Genomic DNA, 6,212 nt, shown 5'->3' on the forward strand with positions numbered 1-6,212 from the left:
TTATTGCAGGACAATATAATGATTAGATACCCGGTGTCTTCTTTGGGCATCAATCTGTCAAGGCATTGGCAAAACAGAATTTTAATGCTTTATAAATTACTTGTTTATTGCTCAGCTAGCAGCACTTTTAATTGTAATCTTTAAAAAAATCTATATTGATTCTAATGTTACTTATTTCTGTAGGACAGGAAAAACCAATGCTGTTGATCACATTATACAGCTGCGGTGATTGAAATAACATTCTAGCTGAAGTAAACCGACAAAATTGCAGTGACAGTTTATGGCCAAAAAAGCACGTGGGACTTTTGCTGTTGCAGTTCTCTCTGAAAGATATACGTGACATTCTTGCAGAAGATATCCTTGCTTATCCTCAAGAGTCCCTCAACACCATTCATAGCAACAGGAACCTGAAAACAAGAGACCAAGTGGAAGAGCGAAGTATAATATTGCTCACTGCACTATATTTGCTTGCTATTGTATATGCTAGCACAGGTTAGATAATGCTACTCCAGTATTTTCCTAAATGCAATTCTATTACATGCCCTGAAGAAAAGCAAAGCACATCTACACTGACTTTGTTACTTGTGCCACGGTACAACACTTGGAGCAAATGCTGTGCCCTGTCTTTGTCTGCTCTAGGTGTTGGATGGACTGCACAGGGGCACAGCGGCTATCTCTGCACTCTCTGTGTGTCTACACTACAGGACTCTTTAGCCTCCTGACACCAAGCCTGTGACTTGTATGCCCAATGCACACAGCTGACCACTCTGGTGGCACCACCCCAAGCACTTCACCAGCTGCTATTCTGCATTTGCTGCAAATGCATTTCTTGCTACAGTTCTTGAGACAATCGTTTCAGAGGCAATGGCATCAGAACGTTGACAGGGGACAGTGCCTCCCAACACGATGAACCCAGCAAACTTACTAATCTCTGGATGAATCTTGCCATTCTAGAGTGACTTGTGCTCCCAAACTGGCAGCACACAACTTGCCCCACCATGGTTAGCATCGCTGTGAAGACAAAGCATGGTGCCATTTGCACAGTGAATGTGGTGAGCGATTCCATGCGGCACGTCTGAGTCGTGCAGGTCATCTGCAACACTCCTCAGCACACAGAGTTGACATTTAGCACTGAGACAGCTCTATGTGTAATGTGCAGGTCTGGGCAGCCCCCAGCTGAACTACCTTAACCATGTGCACAAGTTTCCCTGTCACGAGGCCCACCGCCCCGTGTAAGGCAAAAAGAATACTATCACTCTAGACACCCAAGAGATGACCGCTCTCCTATTGTATCTCAACACACAAGAGACAAACCCACTGCTTCTCCCCAAGATACACAGAAAATAGGCAACAAAGAAGCATCCTCCTAGGACAGACCCATTCCCACCTCGCTCAGAGCAGGGAAGGAGGAGATGGAGGAGACAACAATTGGCATGGGGAATCTGTCCACATTACACAGAGGACTGCCTCCCAGCAGTTGGGCTGGGATGAACATCGGCACTTACTCTCTGACCCCTGTGGGTCAGGCAGAGCTGGGAGGTCTTCTTCCCCATTACTTAATCATTGGAGAGCCAGACTAGGTGCCACTCACAGCAGACTGTGGTAATACTCCCAAGATACCCCCTACATCTTCCTTTATACTCCAACAGCAGCACCTAAGTTAAGAATAACAAGATGAAATGCACACAGTTCTGCTGCACATCTACTTTTTCAGGCTCTTCACTGATACAGACAAGAACTAGAGTTTTCATTTATATTCGTCTAATATCTTCAAGGATTTATTAGCAACTCAGAGAGCCAAATCCTTCTATACTTGAAACTTGAGGCTCTCCACGGGAAAAAATGACAACAAACAAGGATGTTGAGTTACCAACCCAGCATGACTGAGCTTACTTTAAACCCTTTTACGACCTACCACAAGGACTAGAAATGCACGCTTTTCTGCATTTTATTCCCACTGCAGTTTTTCCAGGGGTTTAAGCAAGGGAATATACACTGTCAGTGTGTTCAGGGATGTCCTTTGAAAAATTATGGAAGCTGAATGGGAGAAAACACTGGCAGATAATCAGTGTGAATACGTTATCTCTCCAACTCATTAGAACTATAAACCAATGCCTTATGATACAACCTCTATTGTATCATCATTGCAGCTTGGAATTATGAGTAGTTAATGCTATTATGAAAGCTTAAATTTTGCTATCTCAAGTTGTTTGCGAAACAACTTCTCCCAAAATAGTGCTCTAGGTGCAGGATGGAGAAAGATAAAAGCAGATCTACTCTGTCCCCCAAGACAGAATTAATTTACAAAGGCATCCTTGATCCTGATTTAGCACTGCAACTCACGCCATTTTACAGAATATCAATCAGTACTGGCAGAAAAGCAAGAAAAAAAGAGGAAATAGGAGAAGGATATGGACAAAGACCACCGGAAAGAACTGTCGCTTCTAGATCGTCATGTCAGAGACATCTGCAACCGAAAACAGGCTTTCACAGCAAATTCCAAATAGCCTATATTCAGAAGAATGCATGGAAGAAAGACGTAAGTCAGCAAAAAAGCAAAGCTAGACGCCAAATATTTATTTGATTATCCTCGGGATATCTGTGGAATTAAATTTTATGATCAACTTCCAAGATTTTCCTATACAGAATACAAGTAGACTGACCTTCTTTCTGTCCTAACTCTTGTTATTTCCTGCTAGTTATCATAAAATAGCAGTATCCTTGGCATCATTTAAAGAGATTTCCTACTTCTTTCCACACACGCAAGAAAAAAACAAACAGTTTCTTCTGGGTTTAGTGACAATTAAATGATGTGGCCGGTTGTACAGTGGCATGTGCTTAAATAGAAGTGTGTGACTGCTGTTCCCTTGGCGTTTGGAACAGTCTTGTTTGCTTCATGCTTATCTTTGAAAGCAGGAACATCTTAAAATAAAAACTCAGTGGAGCCAGTAGCGAACTAGTTGGCAATGTGTACTTTAAATATGCTCTGGTTCTGCAAACATCTTGTGAGCCAGATTGCTCTTACTGAAGAGGACTATTTAGGTTCGTAAAGGTAGGTGCAATGTGGAGTGCTCAAACACATGAATACTTACAGCAAATGCATGAAACTTGTATCAAACACCAGCACAGACTGTCTTAAGTACAGTAAGTGTATTCACTTATGGGTGGGGGTTGAATGTTGTGGGGTTTTAATCATCAGCCAAGAAGTTAGGAGTTTGAGGGAATGGGACAGCAGCTCAGGTCCCAGTCCCTGCAACACACTGTAGAATAAATGTGTCTCAACAATCACGGGGGGAATGATCTTCACGCTGTTTCCTTTCCACCGAGTCCTGGCAGAAGGGCAGGCAGGGAGAGAAGAAATGCATGTGCTCACAGAGCTTCACAACAAGGAGATTCTCACTGCAGAGCACATTACAGAATTGGAAGGAAATAGACGTTAGAGTCTTTAGTTAGAGAGCATGAATCTGTGACCTGCGGGCTTACATGTCCGCAAAATGAATGCAAAACAAGGGTCCATGTTAAAAGAAAGTCTACCTACAAGCAACGCACTCAAAATGGTTTAACTCTTCATTTTTATCTTATAAACTGAGCAATTTTAAATTAACTTGAAGATGCCAATCTAAGGCTTCAACCTGGTTAAACTTGGAGAACTAACTACATGATTTAATGGCCCCCTCTGCCTTTAAGAAATAATTATTTATTTTGTGGTGTTCATGTGCTTTCTTGTATCAAACTTTCCAAACCTCCCACTACTGTTCTCACTCTGATGCGCAGGTCCAGAGAAACTGGTACTGTCCTTCTGATCTTATTTCTAGCTTTTATTCCAGCTCATCCCATCTTCTACTTCTTACATAAATAATCCTATTATCGATTTGCAGCATCTGCACGATCAGAACGATCAGGTCCTGTTTGAATATCAGACATACACCTCGAGAGCATTCATCAATTCAAAATGCAGTGGCAATCAGCCTATTATGCAGTTATACTACTCCAGAATCTACACCGGCTCCCATTAGGTTTGCAAATGAGATTCTGACTGCTTTGACTTACAATGCAGGGCAAGCAAGCGCACACTAACTGTGGAAAATATACTGCACACACAGTGGCAACACAGCAGCAAACGCACACAATATCAAATAATAATCACACAATTTGTCACTGTTCCTGTCACTGTACCCATACTTCTGTTTAGCAGAACTACCCGTGTTCCACCCAGAGCCACCTGCCCTGCACAGCCCCATTTCGTGTTGTACAGCATGACCACTCCCCATGCACAGAGGTTGAGTGGTGCTCCATGTGCTGCTTCTCCAAACCAACAACAGGGACAGGAAGGACCAGTGAAGGGAAATTCCCAATGACAGCACCTTTATTTCTCCCCAGCAAAGGGTCAGAGCACAACAGAGGTGCTGCACGTGTGGGGTCAGAGGAGTACTGCAGACCTCACAAGAAGAGACTCTCTTGACTTGCAGGAGAAGTTGCTAAGTCAGGACAGGACCGCTGGGCACTTTGTGCCGCTGCATGGGGTTAGATATTTCTGACTTAAACAGCCAGATTTTCTGCTAAGCATTGGTACAACCAAGAATCAGCTTGCACATGTTGATGTTAATTTTACAACTGCAATACCAAGAGATGCGAGTACTCAGATTGAGAACCTCTTCCTTCCTTGTTCTGTCAGAGCTGGATTCGCTCATCTTCTGGCAATAATGCCAAGCACATCCTCTCCTACCACCTCTTGGAAAGAAAATGCGTGTACCGTATGTATTTATTCATGAAGACCCTCATCATCAAGGTGATACAAATAATCCTATATGTTGGACGAAGCGCCCACACACAAGTATGTGTATAGATATATCCTCCACCCAAAAACATAGCTTGGATTCTGTCCTATAGAGTCCTTTATAAATTAAAAGTATCAGCTGAGGTGGGAAGATTGCCTTTAAGGTCACATTTTAAAGACAGCTACTACTTTGTACTCTTCATCAACTACTTTAAATATCTTCTACAAAAGCAGTTAGCCTTATTGGCCCTCCTTTGTAAGGAGGAACATACTTGTTACGCTCAAGTCACACAGGAAAAGCAACAGCCCTTGGAGAAGAGTTTGGCTGTCCCAAATTCCCCTTTCCAGAAAAACAAACTATCATTTGGCTATGGGACACAGACTTTTAATGGGGAAATAAAAAACAACTGAAAGTTGAATTTTAACAAAGTTATGTTCTTTAAGAGAAAATAAATCACATAACATGGTAAATCTCTCTTCCCCACAGAAAAAAAAGGCTCATGTCTCCCATAGGAGCCAATGACTGCTCAAGACTTGACCGCAGTAAGCTGTCACCCGGCTGAAGAGGGATGAAGAACTGATGTGAACCGTGCTGTGGCCGGTTCTGTTGGCCAGGATTCTGAGGCAGGCATCGAGACCCGTTTGCAAGTGGCGGGTGCAGATGTTTCCTCACGCGGGAGCAAACCTCCCTGACGACGGCCCGAGTGTCACACCTCAGGGGTGCGACTGCCGAACGGGTGCCAAGGTGCCATCCGCTGCCCCACGCTCTGCCGCGGTGAAAGCCCCGTGAGTACAGTGGGGCTGAAGAGAGGCACAAAGGAAAGACGAGGAGATGTGTCCCGCCCGTCGTCGTGTCCCGTCCCCCCCCCCCCCCCCCCCCCCCCCCGCTTAATCCCCGGTCCTGAGGCCTCTCTGTTCCCAGAGGCAAGAGGGGCAGGAGTGGGCCTGAGGATATTAGCCCGTTCTGGGGCTCTAGTGCGAGGCTCTGTGGACGGACGAGAGGGAGAGCCAGTGCAGCGGCTGGGGTCTGGGAAAAGTTGAGGGGGAGAAGGGAAAAATAAATAATAAATAAATAAATAAATAAATAAATAAATACAAAAGTCTCCTCCTGAAGGCGGACACATGTGGCGCAATTCGCCTTCCTGCGGCGGCGGGCGGCCCGCCCGGCCGCCAGCCCCGGTGCTCGGCGCTGCCGCCCGCCCGGCCCCCGCCCCTCAGCGCCCCGCCGCCACCACCGGCCCGCCCGGAGCGCCTCCTGCTCCCGCGAACGGCTGGGCACCGCTGCGGAGCTGCGGAGCACTCCCCCCCGGCCCTGCCCCGCTCGCCGCCCCCGCTCACCTGCCGCCCGCGGCGCAGCCCCGCTCACCTCATGCCCAGCTCCGCGGGCGCCGCCCGCTCCCCCAGCGCCGGGCCGGGGAGCGCAGCAGCGGCGGCG

At 46.2% G+C, this 6,212-nt stretch overlaps 1 protein-coding gene across 1 annotated transcript in view; it reads right to left on the reverse strand.

Moving 5' to 3' along the window:
- PLAGL1 (PLAG1 like zinc finger 1) overlaps positions 1–6,212 on the reverse strand; it is a 52,600-nt gene extending 46,388 nt beyond the window's left edge. Inside the window, exon 1 of the mRNA XM_052784580.1 lies at positions 6,116–6,212. The gene's annotated coding sequence lies outside the window, so the exon portion shown is untranslated. The remainder of the gene's footprint in view (positions 1–6,115) is intronic.

The sequence above is a fragment of the Harpia harpyja genome, chromosome 4, assembly GCF_026419915.1.
Source record: "Harpia harpyja isolate bHarHar1 chromosome 4, bHarHar1 primary haplotype, whole genome shotgun sequence".
NCBI lineage: Eukaryota > Metazoa > Chordata > Aves > Accipitriformes > Accipitridae > Harpia > Harpia harpyja.